Source organism: Vulpes vulpes, chromosome 16, assembly GCF_048418805.1.
Source record: "Vulpes vulpes isolate BD-2025 chromosome 16, VulVul3, whole genome shotgun sequence".
In the NCBI taxonomy this organism is placed as follows: domain Eukaryota; kingdom Metazoa; phylum Chordata; class Mammalia; order Carnivora; family Canidae; genus Vulpes; species Vulpes vulpes.
Genome location: NC_132795.1, coordinates 95066663 through 95083664, shown reverse-complemented (window position 1 = coordinate 95083664; position 17002 = coordinate 95066663). Strand labels below are relative to the sequence as shown.

General features: G+C 39.4%; 1 long non-coding RNA gene across 2 annotated transcripts in view; it reads left to right on the top strand.

The window, feature by feature from the left end:
* LOC140595875 (uncharacterized) overlaps positions 1-17002 on the top strand; it is a 135352-nt gene that overhangs the window by 102061 nt on the left and 16289 nt on the right. The window contains exons 6-7 of one of the 2 annotated variants that reach the window (XR_011997817.1): positions 8433-8524; positions 12508-12567. This is a non-coding gene — a long non-coding RNA (uncharacterized lncRNA). Of the gene's footprint in view, positions 1-8432; positions 8525-12507; positions 12569-17002 lie in introns of those variants that run through there. The other variant, XR_011997818.1, reaches the window with a different exon arrangement.

Genomic DNA, 17002 nt, shown 5'->3' with positions numbered 1-17002 from the left:
ATGACCCATGTCTTGGTTACTCAAAATAATTTCCATAAGTAGAAATTTTGATCCCTTACAGAGTCAAGATAGGCCTACAACAAAAATATAAACAACTCTGTCTTCTCATGAGACAATTATATCCAATGTAAGGATGGTCTAGGTATACATACTCTGTGCATCTTCCTTTGCTCAGTGGTATGTCTTCCTAGGGTACTACCAATGTACTGTTAGGTTGCTCATCCTCCTCCTAGGTTGAAGGCTTACCTTTGGGAGATAGTTTTGAAAATATTTGCTCATCATCCAGGATTTTATCATTTTCCTATGGGTTGTCTTTATGTCTGTATAAGTAAAATCAAGTTTAATTCTTTGAAATCAACAGCCCATAAAAAAACATGTCCACATGATCACAGGCAGAGTTCTCCTGAGTCTGCCAAAGTCCAGCAAGAGCAGTACTCACAAAGGAGCATTTGGGTTCCAGGCTATTTTCTTTGGTGGGGAATCCTTATTTTACAGCTAGAGGGTGCTTTAGAAATAATCACATGAGAAATTATCAAGAAGATAAATGGACCGCTTGTGTGTTGGGATCTCGTGTCACTGCTTTCAGTCCCCTAAGGTTGTGGTTGTCCTTTCATGCTGCCACATTCAAAGAAGCCTAGGTTTTGGCATTAAGCATAACCTGTAATGGAGATTAACAAATTGTGCCCTTATCATCTGAAGGATATTATGCTTGATATTGTGTTTAGACAACTTGAAAAGCTACTTGTATGTGGATCCTAAATGTAGCACTTGGGCAAAGTAGATATTTATAGAATGGGTCTGAAAGGCGTGTCATACCCTCCCTCCTTCTCACCCTCTCATGAGCATTTATTGAGCACCTACTTTAGACATGTATCCTGGGGACTACAAGCATGAATAATTCCTTGAGGAATTTATAATCTAGGATGAGTGTGGACACGTGGAGACCAAGCTGTGAAGAACAAGGCAGAGTAGAATGAAATAAGGCTTAAAATACCGAGGTAAACAATGGGTTATAGACATGCTGCAGTAGGACCAATCTTGTAGGAAAAATTCTTCTAGAAGATACATTTCAAAAGATACATATGTAGAATTTCAATAGATACAGAAAGAGGAAGAGGTATGAAAGACAAGTTGAGGGAATGATGCACAGTTGAAATGTAGAGAGGGAACAAAACAATAACAGAAGACTGACCTGAAATGTGATTAGAGATCAGTGTGTTGAGGAATAGAAAAACTTATTTAATGAACACTTTTCTAGCGCTGAAGATCTGTCAGGCGTTCATAACAACATCATGATGTCTGTGCTAACACTATCCTCGATGAGAAACATGAGGCTCAGAGAGCTTAACTACAGCCAGCAAGCACCAGAGCTGGATTCACACCCAGGCTCTCTTGCACCAGTGTCTTTACTCTTCGTGGTGAAATACGAGTCTCGGGAGTTTGTACCATGTTTTTTATCGAACAAAGAGTCTTTGGCAGCTTTTGAAAGGGTTAATGATCTAATATACATGGTGGGAGATCATTCTAGTAACAGAATGATGGTTCTATTAGAAATTAGTCACGCTGGCACAGAGATCTTAAGCAGAAGAGAGTTTATATTTGTCGAAGTCTATTAAATTCAAGGCAATGTACTAGGCTTATTTCATGCGTGCACTGAGTTTCCCTGGTTTTCACCTTGGGTGGAAAGAAGTCACGTTAAAGGGAATAAATTCTACTTCTGCTAACTCTTACCCCTAAATGCTGTCTCAGGACCTCATTCCTTCCCCTTTCCCACTGCTTCAGTCTTCAGGCACTCGGGAAGCTATTAAGGGGTCATGTGCTTTGGAACGAAGCAGTCGTCTACTAGTCCAGCGTTGTCCAACAGAACTCTCTACGGTGATAGATCTATGACTGAGACTGGGAAACTGAGCTCTTAATTTTAATTGATTTTTATTTAAATTACCACACATGGCTAGTGGTATCATGTTGGACAGCACAGCACGAGTTGGTGTTTCCTGGGCACTTCTACTGTTTCCCACTTCTCCCATTAGTATTTTGGGGTGAATGCTCTTTCTCTGAACATGGCAGCTGCCTCTGTTGGGAACCTCCCATTCTCCGGTACCACTGCTTCTTCTAGGGACTGCTGCCAACTCTGAGCAGAATCCACTACTTCCACCAGGTATGGCCACTGCTACTGACATCTCTCTGCAGTTGTGCCCTTGGAGTGAGGAAGGCAAATCCCCGAAGAGTATATATATTGTGCCCCAGTATATTGTAGAAATTTTAGGGAAACAGCCATGTCTCAATTTTTACTTTCAGTTATTTACAGCTTCCACACAAGTGCATAGAATGACAAATACCAGTACGTTAGCTTTACTTCTCTAAACTTCGAGGTTGGTTTTCAGTTTGCCTTCTCGCCAGATCCCCTTCCCTTTGGGATGAGTTTTCTTTCAAAGAGCTCTACAGTACATAAGACACCTAAATCTGAGCAAGTTCAAAACGTTGACAAATTAAAATACCAGTTTAGGTACAGATAAGGTGGTGTGATAAACCCAAGTTACCTCATTTAACCCTTACAGCAAAAATGCCTCCCTTAGGTGACAGAAGAAAAAAATGAGACCCTGAGAGTTTAAATTTATCAGAGGTCCCCCAGCTTTATATATGGTTGAACAAGATTCAAATTTAGGTCTGAGGTCGTGATTCACATCAAATCCAGTGTCTTCCCGTATACAACAAGCTGCCCTTCTATTAAGAGCCTATTGCACAAAGAGAAGAGAATTTATATTTACATGAGAAGTTCATGCATATAATATACTGACTTGAAATTTAAGTACATTGAAATTTTTTATTTTTTAAATTAAAAAAAGATTTTATGTATTTATTCATGAGAGACACAGAGAGAGAGAGAGGCAGAGATACAGGCAGAGGGAGCAGCAGGCTCCACGCAAGGAGCCCGATGTGGGACTTGATCCCGGGACCTCAGGATCATGCCCTGAACCGAAGGCAGACACTTAACCGCTGAGCCACCCGGGCATCCCAGAAACATTTTTTAAAAGAACATATATTTAAGAATGACTAGTGAATCTCAAACAGTGGGTTAGTGCATAATTACAAATTGTTGTTTTCAAATTAGATGCTCTTTTGAACTGGGATTTCATGTTTCAAACCAGTTTTACATGCACATGCTAGATCAGATATCAGAAACTTATATTAGCGGATGTTTGGAATGACTACAACCAAGTCCACGTGGTCGTGGTGACTAATCTTAATGTATTGTTGGATCCTACTGACTAGTATCTTGTTGAGAATTTTTACATCTGTGTTCATCAGGGATATTGGTCTATAATTCTCCTTTTTGATGGGGTCTTTGTCTGGCTTTAGAATCAAGGTGATGCTAAGCCTCATAGAACAAGTTTGGAAGTATTCCGTCCCTTTCTATCCTTGGAACAGCTTTAGTAGAATAGGTATTATTTCTTCTTTAAACATTTGACAGAATTCCCCTGGGAAGCCATCTGGCCCTGGACTTTTGTGTTTTGGGAGGTTTTTGATGACTACTTCAATTTCCTCCCTGATTATCGGCCTGTTCAGGTTTTCTATTTCTTCCTGTTCCAGTTTTGGTAACTTGTGGTTTTCCAGAAATGCATCCATTTCTTCCATATTACCTAATTTGTTGGCATATAGATGCTCATAATATGTTTTAAAAATCATTTGTATTTCCTTGGTATTGGTTGTGATCTCTCCTCTTTCATTCATGATTTTACTAATTTGAGTCTTTTCTTTTTAATAAGGCTGGCTAATTGTTTATCTATCTTATTAATTCTTTCGAAGAACCAACTCTTGGTTTTGTTTATCTGTTCTACAGTTCTTCTGGTCTCTATTTCATTGAGTTCTGCTTGAATCTTTATTATCTTCCTTCTTCTGCCTGGTGTAGGTTTTACTTGCTGTTCTTTCTCCAATTCCTTTAAGTACGAGGTTAGCTTGTGTATTTGAATTCCTTCCAATTTTTTGAGGGAAGCTTGTATTGCAATGTATTTCCCTCTTAGGACTGATTTTGCTGTATTCCAAAGATTCTGAATGTTTATATATTCATTTTCATTAGTTTCCATGAATCATTTTAATTCCTCTCTAATTTCCTGGTTGACCCATTTATCTTTTAGTAGGATGCTCTTTAACCTCCATGTGTTTGAGTTTCTTCCAAATTTCGTCTTGTGATTGAGTTCTAATTTCAAAGCATTGTGGTCTGAAAATAGGCAGGGGATAATCCCAATCTATTGGTATTAGTTGAGACCTGATTTGTGACCCAGTATGTGGTCTATTCTGGAGAAAGTTCCATGTGCACTTGAGAAGAATGCATATTCAGCTGCGTTTGGATGGAAAGTTCTGTATATATCTATGAAATCCATCTGGTCCAGTGTATCATTTAAGACCCTTGTTTCTTTGATGATGTTGTGCTTAGAATATCTATCATTTGCAGAAAGTGCCATGTATAAGTCTCCTACTATTAGTGTATTATTATCTAAATATGTCTTTACTTTGGTTATTAATTGATTGATATACTTGGCAGCCCCCACATTAGGCGCATAAATATTCATGATTGTTAGGTCCTCTTTGGATAGACCTTTTAAGTATGATATAGTGTCCCTCTTCATCTCTTACTACAGTCTTTGGGGTAAACTTTAATTTATCTGACATGAGGATTGCTACTCCAGCTTTCTTTTGAGGACCATTTGAATAGTAAATGGTTCTCCACCCTTTCATTTTCAGCTGTTGGTGTCCTTAGGTCTAAAATAAGTCTCTTGTAGACAGCATATAGATGGGCCTTGTTTTTTTTTTTTATCCAGTCTGAAACCTTGCATCTTTTGATGGGATCATTAAGCCCATTCACGTTCAGAGTTACTATTGAAATATATGAATTTAGTGTCATCATAATACCTAATCAGTCCTTGTTTTTGTGGATTATTTCTTTGGGCTTCCTCTCTCTTTTACAGGGTTCCCCTTAATATCTCTTGCAGAGCTGGTTTGGTGGTCACATGTTCTTTCAGTTTCTGCCTATCTTGGAAGCTCTTTATCTCTCCTTCTATTCTGAATGAGAGCCTTGCTGGATAAAGTATTCTTGGCTGCATGTTCTTCTCACTTAGGACCCCGAATATATCCGGCCAGCCTGTTCTGGCCTGCCAGGTCTCTGTGGAGAGGTCTGCTGTTAATCTAATATATCTCCCCATATAAGTTAGGGATCTCTTGTCTCTTGCTGCTTTAAGGATTTTTCTCTTTGTCTTTGGAATTTGCAAGTTTCACTATTAAATATCGAGGTGTTGAATGGTTTTTATTGATTTTTTTTGGTGGGGGGAACTTCTCTATCTCCTGAATCTGAATGCCTGTTTCCCTCCCCAAATTATGGAAGTTCTCAGTTATGATTTGTTCAAATATACCTTGTGGTCCTCTCCCTCTCTCAGCCTCTTGTGGAACCCCAATTATACATTGATTCTTCCTTCTCAGGCTGTCATTTCTTTCCCTTAGCCTTTCCTCATGGTCTCCTAATTGTTTTCCTCTTTTTTCCTCAGCTTCCTTCCTTACCATCAGCTTGTCTTCTATGTTGCCCACTCTTTCTTCCACCTCACTAACCCTAGCACTTAGAATATCCAGTTTGGATTGCATCTCATTTAATTTATTTTTAATTTCGGCCTGATTAGATCTAAATTCTTCTAGAGAACAAAGTCTCTAGAGTCCTTTATGCTTTTTTCCAGAGCCACCAGTAGCTTTATAATTGTGCTTCTGAATTGGCTTTCTGACATCGAATTGAAATCCATATATCTGTAACTCTGTGGCAGAGAGTACTGTTTCTGATTCTTTCTTTTGTGGTGAATTCTTTCTTCTAGCCATTTTGTTCAGTGCAGAGTGGCTGTATGAGTGGGCTGAGTCAAGAATATCAACCACAACCTAAGTAAATTCCACCCTAGATGATTCTGGTGGGGTCAGAGACCAGAAAATGAAAAAGAAGATCAGAACAACATAAACCAAAAGGACCACTAAAGTGTAAAACAGATTTTAAAAAATAAAGTAGTAATAAATAAAAGAGCAAAAAACCCCAAGAAGAAGAAAAAAGAAAAAGAATAAAAGAAAAAAAAGTAAAGGGGAAAAAGAGAAAAAAGAAAAGAAAAGGGCGGGACTGGGGGTGGTGGTGGTGCAGAAGTTGTAGTGGAGAGAGAATGTAGTCTACCTGAGGAATCCTCTTGGTTCTGAGTATATTTTGTTCTGTATGTTAGAAGATGCTCAATCCCAAATTTATATAAACCAGCAATACTTGTAGAGAACCCCAACATTGACCACCTAAACATAAACAAGATAAAAGAGGGGGGCAGAATGGGAATGAAGTGAGAATATAATCTCAGAATGAACCAGCATGGTATGCCACTTGGTTCTGGTGCATGCTGGTCATGGTTTAGAAGGTATTAACTTCCACCATTCTAGAACAAAACGAGGCAGAGGAAACAAAAAACACAAAAGAGAAACCCATATCTCCTATATCTCCCAAAATTGAATTGAATGTGTTGAAGGGAATCCAGAAGTGAGAAATAGACCTAAGACATGTAATTGTCAAAAAGGAAAACACTTAAAAATGAAGAGCTGGTAACATATTGTAGTTACGGTGGGAAAAGAGAAAAAATATTGGAAATTTTTAGTTTGATATATAAAAGAGTTGTAATGGACAAAGGAAAAAAAAATTCAAAAAGGGGGCTACCGTACCCTCTAGGTCTACATGGTATTTTCACTGGATCCTGGAATTTTCCAGCACTGCTCAGTCAAGAACTTGCTCTCTCCCTGTCCTTCCAGCTGGTCTCCTGGGGGAGCATCTGCTGTGCTGATTCTCAGATGGGTGCACCTGGGGAGATGCCCCACACACACCAGGTGCCCAGCTCAGTGGGAGCTGTTTGCCCTGTGAGGCCTCTGTTCCCTAGCTGCCCCCTCTCCCAGGCACAGGGTGAACAAGGAAGAACAACCACACTGGTGAGGGCCAGGTCTGCAGCTCTGGAGTCAGCTCCCCCAGTAACCACAGTTCCCAGTCCACACTGGCCTGGATGCTCCCAGGGTGAAGGCGGTGATCTACACAGCTCACTGTAGCCCAGTGGCAGGAGTGTCCTCACTGCCCTGTGCCCTCCCCAGCTCCACCCATCCCGGGGGGACTGCAGGATCCTGGCCTGTGTCCCCTGGTGCCCTGGGGTCCGGGGCCTGCACTGCTTTAATCATACTCCCAAGGCCTCAGCTCCCAAAGGTAGTAGGGTGCAGCTCCCCTGGAGCACCCCCAACCACCGGCTTCTCCCCAGGGCCCCCCCCAGGGCACACTCCAGCCCTTTACAGTTCTCGGCCAAAGTGTGTAGGGTGCTCTCCCCGGGGCACCCCTCCTCTCCTAGTGACCCCGGGAACCTGGAGGCGCCCCTCCCCTCCTGCAGTCCTGCCCGGTCGGTTCCCCTGCTGAGCACTCTTTCTTCAGGAAGATTCCAGCGTGGATGTTGGAAGTTCCCACCTGGGGTGGAGGGGGTGCTCCCGGCCCCCAGGCTCCCAGTGCTCCCTTAGCCCCAGCTCCTGGGGTCCCTCCCCCACTGGGTTTATTTATTTATTTATTTATTTATTTATTTATTTATTTATAATTTTTTCTGCTCTCCTGCCTTGCTAGAAGCAAAAACTTCTCTCCCTGTAGTAATCCAGCTGTTCTCTCTTTATTTTTTATTTATTATTTTTTTACATAGTTTTTTTAATTGGAGTTCAATTTGCCAACATATAGCATAACACCCAGTGCTCTTCCCATCAAGTGCCCCCCTCAGTGCCCGTCTCTCTTTAAATCTCAGGTGGGATTGGTAGGTGCCCAGAGGCTTTGAGAGCCGGGTAGTAAGTTGGTGGGGCCGGGCGCTGAGGACCTTACTCTTCGGCCACCTTGTCCCTCCCCTTCAAAGCTTTAGTTATTTCACCTACTGATGATCTTGCAAAGCTGGAGACTTAGCTAGGAAGATGTGATTCCCAGAGGGCAGATAATTTGTTGCGTCCCTTCCACGATCTTTTCATCCACTATCTTGTTCTCTTTGTTTTCATCATATATTCCAAACATATTACAGTTTGGGCAACAAATGTATATTTTCCTGTTTTTTTTTTCTTTTTTTGGTTTAAATACTTTCAGATGCTTTGAAAAATAATGCGACATCGCACACAGAATTCCTCACCATGCCATTGGCACTTTCGGTATATGCTTTTTTGATCATAAGTCACGTAGCATCCTGCCATTATATAACCTGCCCACTGCAGAACTCAGTGGTGGAAGTAAAATGCTTCTGCATAATCAAATGTTATTTAATAAGTGATATTACCTAAGGCCGCCCCTTTGGTGTGAAACCCTTTTATTTGACGTGGGGACAAAAGAACTTCCGAGTGTCACCCCTGGCATATTTGCTTCTCCCTTGCAGGCCTAGCTGGGTTTTCTGTGCTGGCAAGCGAGGTCTAACATGGAATATCCAGAAATCACACTGCAGTTCCACCATTCTTGATGTCCTCCCAGGTGAGCTGCTGGGCTTCGTGCTCATGCTTCTAAAGCAAGCAAACTTTAAGCTAATTACGTGCTAGTGTAGTCTCCCTTGCTGAATTTTGGCAGGTTGCTTCTGTAAATTATGAAAAATAAATGTGAAATATGCAGATGTCTTTTGTTTGAAGCAGATGTTTGGTCCGTCTTGCCAGAATCCAATCAGCTGTTCCCTTGGGGCCCTTCTCTCCACAACATTATCCCAGAGCAGCTTAGAAACATGAAGGGGCGATCAGAATAGCACTTCACAGGCCTTGGAGGAAGCTTCTGGACTTAGAGGTCTTTGTTAAGGAGAAATAAAAATGGAAATATCTCAACCCACAAGACTGAAACAATCAGATCGTTTCTGGTGAAAGACGCTGGATGCAGAACACTTTTATCTGGTGATGCTAAATAGAATTGGGAAAGGTGGGTTCGTTGTTGTCATGATATTCTCTGAGGACCTACCTTCCAGTCCACCATCTTGGTCATTTATGGCAATACTCTGAGCTGTCGCAGTCACAAAATTGCTGCCAATGCTGCTCACACTACGGTCCAGTGTTTCCTCACACAGAGGTCTCACTTTAGACAATAGATTCTTGGATACTTGGCCATTTGGCCATGTGACCAGTTGATTAAGTTTTAAGCAACAATACAGAATAATCCAATCCAGAATAGTTCAACGACGATGCAAACTGCCTGCCACGCCGTCGCAGCCTGACCATTCTCCTGAGGACCTCTGTTCACGGACACCCAACTAATGCGGTGAAACTGATGACCAACCCTGAGCCATACAGAATAATTCAGTGCATCCTTTATCGATGTATGGCCAGATGGCAGGATAATGAAAATGTTTAGGGCCACATATTCCATTTTGAAGATGAAATCATTTTGCTCACTGATTCAATGAATCTATCCTACTGGGCTCTACTTCTGTGAAATCTGGGTAAGGAAGGCTTACAGTAAAATATTTGCCTGGGTAATATTTATTTGTATATATAAGTATGTATATGTATATAAGAATATATTTATATATAGCATATGTTATTTGTCTAGGTAAATAAATATATCCATAGGCAAATAATATATGTAAATATTACCTAGGCAAATAGTAGATATATATATATTTTTTTTCTTAAATAAGTCTTTAAGCAGCATTAGTATTTCATAGTACATTGTATATGTATTTACTATTTTGTATTAGTATTTTGTATTAGGTTTTGTATTATCGCAGCTGTCCATCAGCTTTTGCTCTCACGCAGTCTAATAAATAAAAAAAAAAAAAAGAAACTGGGCTCCATGGAGGAAAAAACTGTAGAGCTGGTCACATTTGAGATTGCATATGGTGGGTGTCTTAAGTGACACGTGGATCTAGGCGATAGAGATACGCACTAATTCCAGGCTCTGCTGAGTGCTGCTATGTGACTTTGGACAAGTTACTTACTCTTCCTAGCCTCAGCTTCCTCATCTGTGAGGACATCTACCACAGAGAACTTGTTTAATGAGACAATGTAAGCCAAGCACTTAGGCACACTGTTGCCTGTGTCTGACACACAGCTCAGGGAAAATGAAGCCAAAGCTCAGGAATGAAGCGCTAATGCTGTAACTTACCTATTCACTTTCTACCACTCCTCAGTGAGGGTTTATTTTGTGTGCACACACATATGTATCTATATATTTATTTATTTTTACTCATGCACATCTTTTGTACCATAGTTGAGCATACTTCTGCTGCTTCTCTTCACGGCAGAAGCAAGGATCCCCGTGCCAACATGTTCTGCTCCACCATAGATATTGTGTAGGAAGCTGTACGATGCCTGTAATCTCCCCTGACTTTTCTTATTGGGACTAACTTCTTTAAATTTCCTCTGTGAGTCCCATTTCCAACACTCTCTCTTTTCCGAATTTACTTCAGAATTCCAAGTTCTTCTTTAAATATTGTGGTTTTCTAAAGGATCTGATTTTTATGAGTATAATGAAAGACTTAATACCTAGCTAGTATTTATTGAGCACCAACTATGAGCCAAGCACCCAAACTACTGATTATGAATAAGATAAACATCCTCTGGGATGAAGTGGTTACTCATAACTAGGAAATACCTCGCAGCCTGATCCACCATTCATGATTTCCAGAATCATGTACTATGCCTTGTGTTAGCTACAGCATTGTAGAGTAGATGTGCATTTTATTTCTTACTTCTGGAATTTTTGTGCTTTCCAAGAACATTTTGCCATGTGTATAAGAGCAATACAACTGATTAATAAGTAACAATTTTGATCAAATAGTAGATTATTATGTTCTTCCTGACATCAAGTAAAATTAATGTTACTCTAGCAACATATGGATATACCCTTACTGTGCTTTTCTATTACAAAGCACTTTGCCATCTGTACTGAAAAAAATTTATGTTCTGAATCTATTTATCAAGCCACCTAAAAGAATGGGATATGAGGAAATAATAAAATAAGAAAGAAATAAAAGATAGATATGGCCTGTGTCTTAGGCCTATTAATATTAAATTGATGATATAAAATCTACAGACTGAAAATAATAATAATTTATGTAGTTAAAAATAGTATTTTCATACAGTTCACATAAAAATGGATGAGTAATAGAGCTCATCTTATTCTGTCATTTGGGAATTAAATGAGATAAATATGCAAGAATTTTATAAACCCGGAGAAGTATGCAATTATTAGGTAACATATTGCCAGCTCTACAAACCACATAGACAGGTTTTCTCATTCTTCTTTGACATAAAAGAAACTGAGTCTCAGGCAAATAGAACAACCTATCTAAGCCCATAGAGATAACAAGCCTTAGGGCTTAAATGTGAGTCTAGATCTACTGACTCTCGATTGAACCTTTTCTCACTATATCTCTAACTCTCAAATGATTTATGAATAATTAAAAAGCTACATAACAAAAGACCATATTAATGAAATATAGACTTGATATATAAGTGTTTGAGGAACATAAAGAAAACAAGCATAATCAGAAAGGCTTCCTGAGAGAGGCAATAGGTTTTGAAGGAGCTGGAGCTGGATCAGTCTGTATATTGTATATACTGTATGTACTGTAGCCTCCAAACTCCTCTCTTTGCTTCTGGCTTCCTTTATAAGTTAGGCTTATAATTCAAAATGATTTTCACGACTTTGAAAATATTTGACCTCTCTTCCAGTGTTCATTGTCCCCCCAAGACCAGTTTTCATGTCCTGAGGAGGTGTGCCCAGCCTGAGGGGCAATCTCGAGTGAAACAGAGATGGGGGCACACCCGAGAGCAGCTGTGACAGTTTTCCTCATCCACCATACAGGGGGTGATTCCAGCTAGTGACCCAAGGCTAAAAGATACAATAACTAACCCCCTGAGAAAGTCAATGCTCAATTTCTCAACCAATTTTTAATTGGAATTTTTCTTGGGGAAAATAGAAAGTTCTAAAAAGGACTGATCATGTCAACAACAATAATCATATAATAATTCTTTATAGATCTACATCCAGAGTTAAAGGGAGTATATTTTAAGGACATCACTAAAGCATTTATCTAGCTTTAACTGCCTCATCAAAGAATATTATTTTTTAAAAAGAAGCCTCATAAAGATGTATGAATATATAGACCTGTGATTATTCAAAAAAATTGTACAAATCAAAATAAATTTGCTGGAGCAATTTAAAATAATTAACCTTTGACAAACCTCCCTCTCTGGTAATGGAATAGTAACTATATGAATAAAAGATAAGTCGTGACATTCAATGAATTACAATATTCATCCCATAAATTACTTGATATAATAGCTCTATAGTCTACATTTTTATAACACTAAAATGTCCCAAACACTAAAGAACCCATTCATTTCCAGTGTGTGCTTTGCAAATGGGTTGGGTAATTTCTTTTGCCTTCTTTGGGTATCCTTTAATTAAGTCTTTACTATTATTTTTTCCCCCAAATATCCCTTGTTTCCGCCTGTCAACCATTGCTGCAGTTACAGACACCTGGAAAAATCGAGACTTGTGCTCACCATCCGAGCATCTCTGGAAAATGAGTGAGTGTGAACCCAATTTGTTGTGCTGGGTGGGACGGTTAAGGGTCGGCATTACTATATGGCTGATGGCCACGTTTAAGGCTCTGGTGGTCCAGTCCCTTGTCCAGACTATGGGCCCTTTGGGCAAAGTGCTTCTGTCTCCACTTCCAGTAATCTGTCCTGCCAGGTAAACTGAAGCCATCTTTGACCCCATAAAATTAATTAGAGACCACAGCATGAAATATCAGTGCTTAATAATGATAACTAGAAGGTGTTCATTGGCACATACAAACCTCAGGATGGCAGGATGGCAGTAAAATGCCCAACATTTTTGGTCCTAAATGTGTTGCTATTTTAAACAAAGAAAGGAAACCGATGGCAATAACATATCTCCTGAGACATGGATGCTTCTCTGGCTCCCCATTTTACCCATTAAGGACAAGATTTGCTAGTCATCTAGCCGTAACCAACTAGTTTTCTTTCACAGTTTAAAGTCGTTGGCGAGGGTAAGGTGAGCAAAATGAACCAAAACGAACCAAAATGAACCACTGGTTTCCAATTCAACTAGGATACCTTCTTGGTGTCTTTCTAAGACATTCTACATCACAGCAGAATGTGTCTACCCTAACACATTGTTTAAGATTTCTTTATTCTTGATCTTCTAATCATGATCTGGACTCAGTTATACCATCATGAAGTAGACACCATTTATTGAACACTTACTCTGTATCAGGTATTGGGTCAAGTCCCACAAATGTATTTTCTTATTCATTCTTTCCACAACATCTAAGGTAGATTCTAGTTTTATTCCCATTTTGCGCGAGAAAATTGAAGCTTAGAGTTCTCAGTGATTTGCTTAATTTAACATTATGCATTTAACTATTACACTGTACTTCTCCAGACAAACCATGCTGTCTGGCTTCCCAAACTCAGGATCTCTTCACAGACATGGTTATCTTTGTTTCTTGACACTAATATCAGTGAGCCAGAGTTGCAGCTGTAGGTGATGGCAGGTACAACTCGAGAACTGGAGCTTATTTGCCTCCCTTTTTATCCAAAAGTCACAGAAGCAGGTGGGTGGGGTTCATGCTATTTCCAGACTCTAAGTAAGTACTGACGAACCATTCTCAAAGAAATGATGCAGAGTGCCCTTTGCTGTGGTGTCTTTTGGGCAAGATACGGATTTGAGCCAAAATGCCTTCTGTTTCTCTGTCAGATGTACAAAAATAAAGGATATATGGAAAATAAAACAGGTCATGAATTCACAGCCAAAACGTTTGTTCTTAGTTTGGGGGCTAGATAGAATTGTGTCTGTGTAGTTGGACATTTATTTTTTCCTACTTAAAAAAAAAAAATCCAGAGTGATTTTTTTTTTCTGATCTTTTTTGAATTCTCCTCCTCCTCCCTCCTCCTCCTCCTCCTTCTCTTCAGCCACTATTTCTGAGCCAGGAAGTTAGGACTCATTGAATGATTAGGAATATATAGATGAAGATGGAGGACATAGAAATCTGGTGAAGGGACCACCTATTAATCTGTCAGCTACAAATGATTTTCATGGGTTGTCTATTAACATTCCAAGAAAATAGTTCTGCAGATGTCTCTGGAGGAAACACTGCTCTTGCCCCACCATTTCTTTGTTACCAGTTGAAAAGTTGGAGCTCAGAGAAGTTAAGAATTTTACCCAGCTTTGCACTGCAAGTTGACTCTCTTATCTCCTAGTTCAGCATTCATTCAACAGATATTATGAAACATTTACTATGTGCCAGGAACTGAATAAATTCAATTTGCTGTGTATCCAAACTTAGATTTTAGGAAAGAAAAAAAAAACGTGTATCTTAATACCATGAAGGAATGTTCTGTTTCCTTTTTCATCTGTTATGTATTTGCCCATTCTCTAGTTTCTGATGCTTAATGTTTCCTTATTAATAATCTACAGAATGCTGTAATAGGTCTAGGGTAGAAAGAACATTTTAGACTGCAGTGACTTAAAAAGAAAGGACTGTTTAGCACAAAGATCCCCACATTTTTTTTTTTTTGAGAACGTGCTATTTTACATTTCTTAGTGTGTGTTTTTTTTTTTAAGACAGTTGAGTGGAGCCAAAAGTGAAAAACCTATTAAGCTGAATTTCCTTCTTTTTAGTATGACCCACAGTAAGACATACATTGTTACTCAGCATATGTGTGTACCTGTAAATGCATATACATACAAAGAGGTACACATCTAAATAGACAGTTGACCCTTGTGTTTGCTTTGGCAGCACATGTACTAAAATAGACAGTTGACCCTTGAACAACGTATGTTTGAGTTGTACAGCTCCACTTATACACGGATTTTTTACAGTACGGTACTCTGTGTGTATTTTCCTTATAATTTTCTTAACATTCTAATTTCTCTAGCTTACTTCATTATAAGAATGTAGTACATAATACATATAACATGCAAAATATGTGTTAATCGCCTGTTTATGTTATTGATAAGGCTTCCTTCCAGTCGACAGTAGGCTATTAGTAGTTAAGTTTTGGGGGAATCAAAAGCCATACTCAGATTTTTCAACCACGCGCAAGGGTTGACACCCCTAAACCCTGTGTTGTTCAAGGGTCAGTTGTAATTGAAACATGAAAAATTTCATGAAATAATACTCTCGTATGATATAATAAAAATAACATATTTTACACCAAATGTGACCTTACTATTATTTAAACGCTACAAGATGTGTCACACAGTCTATTCTACTTCATATTTTTTTTAAAGCTAAACAAAGTTCAATAAATTAACCAAAGCAATTTGGGCAAATGTTTCAATTCTCTATTTAATTTTGCTTGTAAAAATACCAAAAGGTCAGGTGGCCAGTGATTTTTGTCTGGTTCAGCCCTTGATCACAGTTGGAGTCATTTGCCATTCAACTGCGAAGGGTACAATGGGAAATCTGCCCCCAATTTCTCTTCAGCCTTTAGATTTCCTGAAATCTAATCATATGAGCTACCTAGCGCCATGTCTCAACCTCCCTGAACTTTCATCACACATGTTGAATGGGGGAGGGGAGGCCTGTGTGACTCTCACGATCTTTTCCAGCTTCAAAGGTCTGTGATAATTTTCATGTGAAACCTGGGTACCTGTGAAAATAAAGTTGCCTCAAATGTATTCAATGGATAAAGTAAGAATTTCTAGAACCAATAGTATATTCTGTTTGAAGTTTCTCTAAAATGTTGACAGATGTGAAAGGGAACATTATCAAATGCTTAGTTTTACAGTTTTACATTTGCATTCAGATCTGCTGTTTCATTGGGGGCATTTTTTATAAAACAAAAATGTATGACTGCTGTTCTTAGAATTCTCCTGCTTCTGCAATGCATTTAATTAGCTAAAGTGCTGGATACTTACGTGCACTTTGGTTTTTGAGAGGTTTAGCTGTTGTTGGGTTTAGGGAATCCCAGGAAGAAAGAGGTTCAGGTTTTCAAGCTATTAGGACTGTTAGTGCTTCCAGCTGGGTGAGGGAATCCCGGTGGCCCCAGCGCTAGCACCATTGGCTCTTCTGCAGTCGTCAGGGGATGGATATGGCGTTTAGCTAAGTTTAGTAGAAGTAATCCGGGTAACAGCCTGCAATGATACTACCTTTATTGCTTAGGTAGCTCACTGGCCAAAAAAAGGTGAATTGTTTTTATAGTTTCTTCGTACATGGCTGTGTGAACATTTGACCCTTGAATCTTTAGATCAGTAAACCCCATGAATCAACTGAGGTAGCACTCAGGGGCATGGAGCGCTCGTGAACCTGGCAGAGAGAGTTTGGCAATCACTGAAAGCTTGGGAAATCTTTATTCTTCTAGTCCTAAAGCAAGCGAACCAAAGTTTTTGTCAAATTGATTTTACATAGAACAGAGCCAATTCTATCTACATTTACAGTGAGGATTGCCATGTGGCCTGGAATCGTTATTTGGCTGAGCATGACCTGTGTGTAGTTGCACCAGTGGCATCCTGCGCCAAACATAACCAGCAGCTTGTGAGGTGCAATAAGGGGCGTCGGTTACATAAGTGGAATAGTTCATTCCGTACGGCCAAGACAGTCTGTGTGTCTGTCTTTTTTTTTTAAAAAAAAAAAAAAAAAAAAAGGACTTGAAAAAAGTCCTTGAAGAAAGGACTTGCCCCAGCCTGTTGGCTAAGCCTCCTTTTCCACTAGACAGCGATTAGATTCTGGAAAGAATATCATCTACCCTTCAGTGCTGCTGTGAATGATAGAGATAGCACACACCTAGCACAGTGTCTGCCGCCCTATAGACATGCTTATAAAATGATGGTTATTTTAACCTTTGTGACAGGGCTTCTGTGCCCCACCAGGTACTCTTCTTCACTTCTGAATGGACATTTTCTTTCTTTCCTCTATTGTGCACGTAATAATAATAATAATTGTAGATATTTACAACATTCAGAAATGCACCCAAAAAAGGATAAAATAAGTAT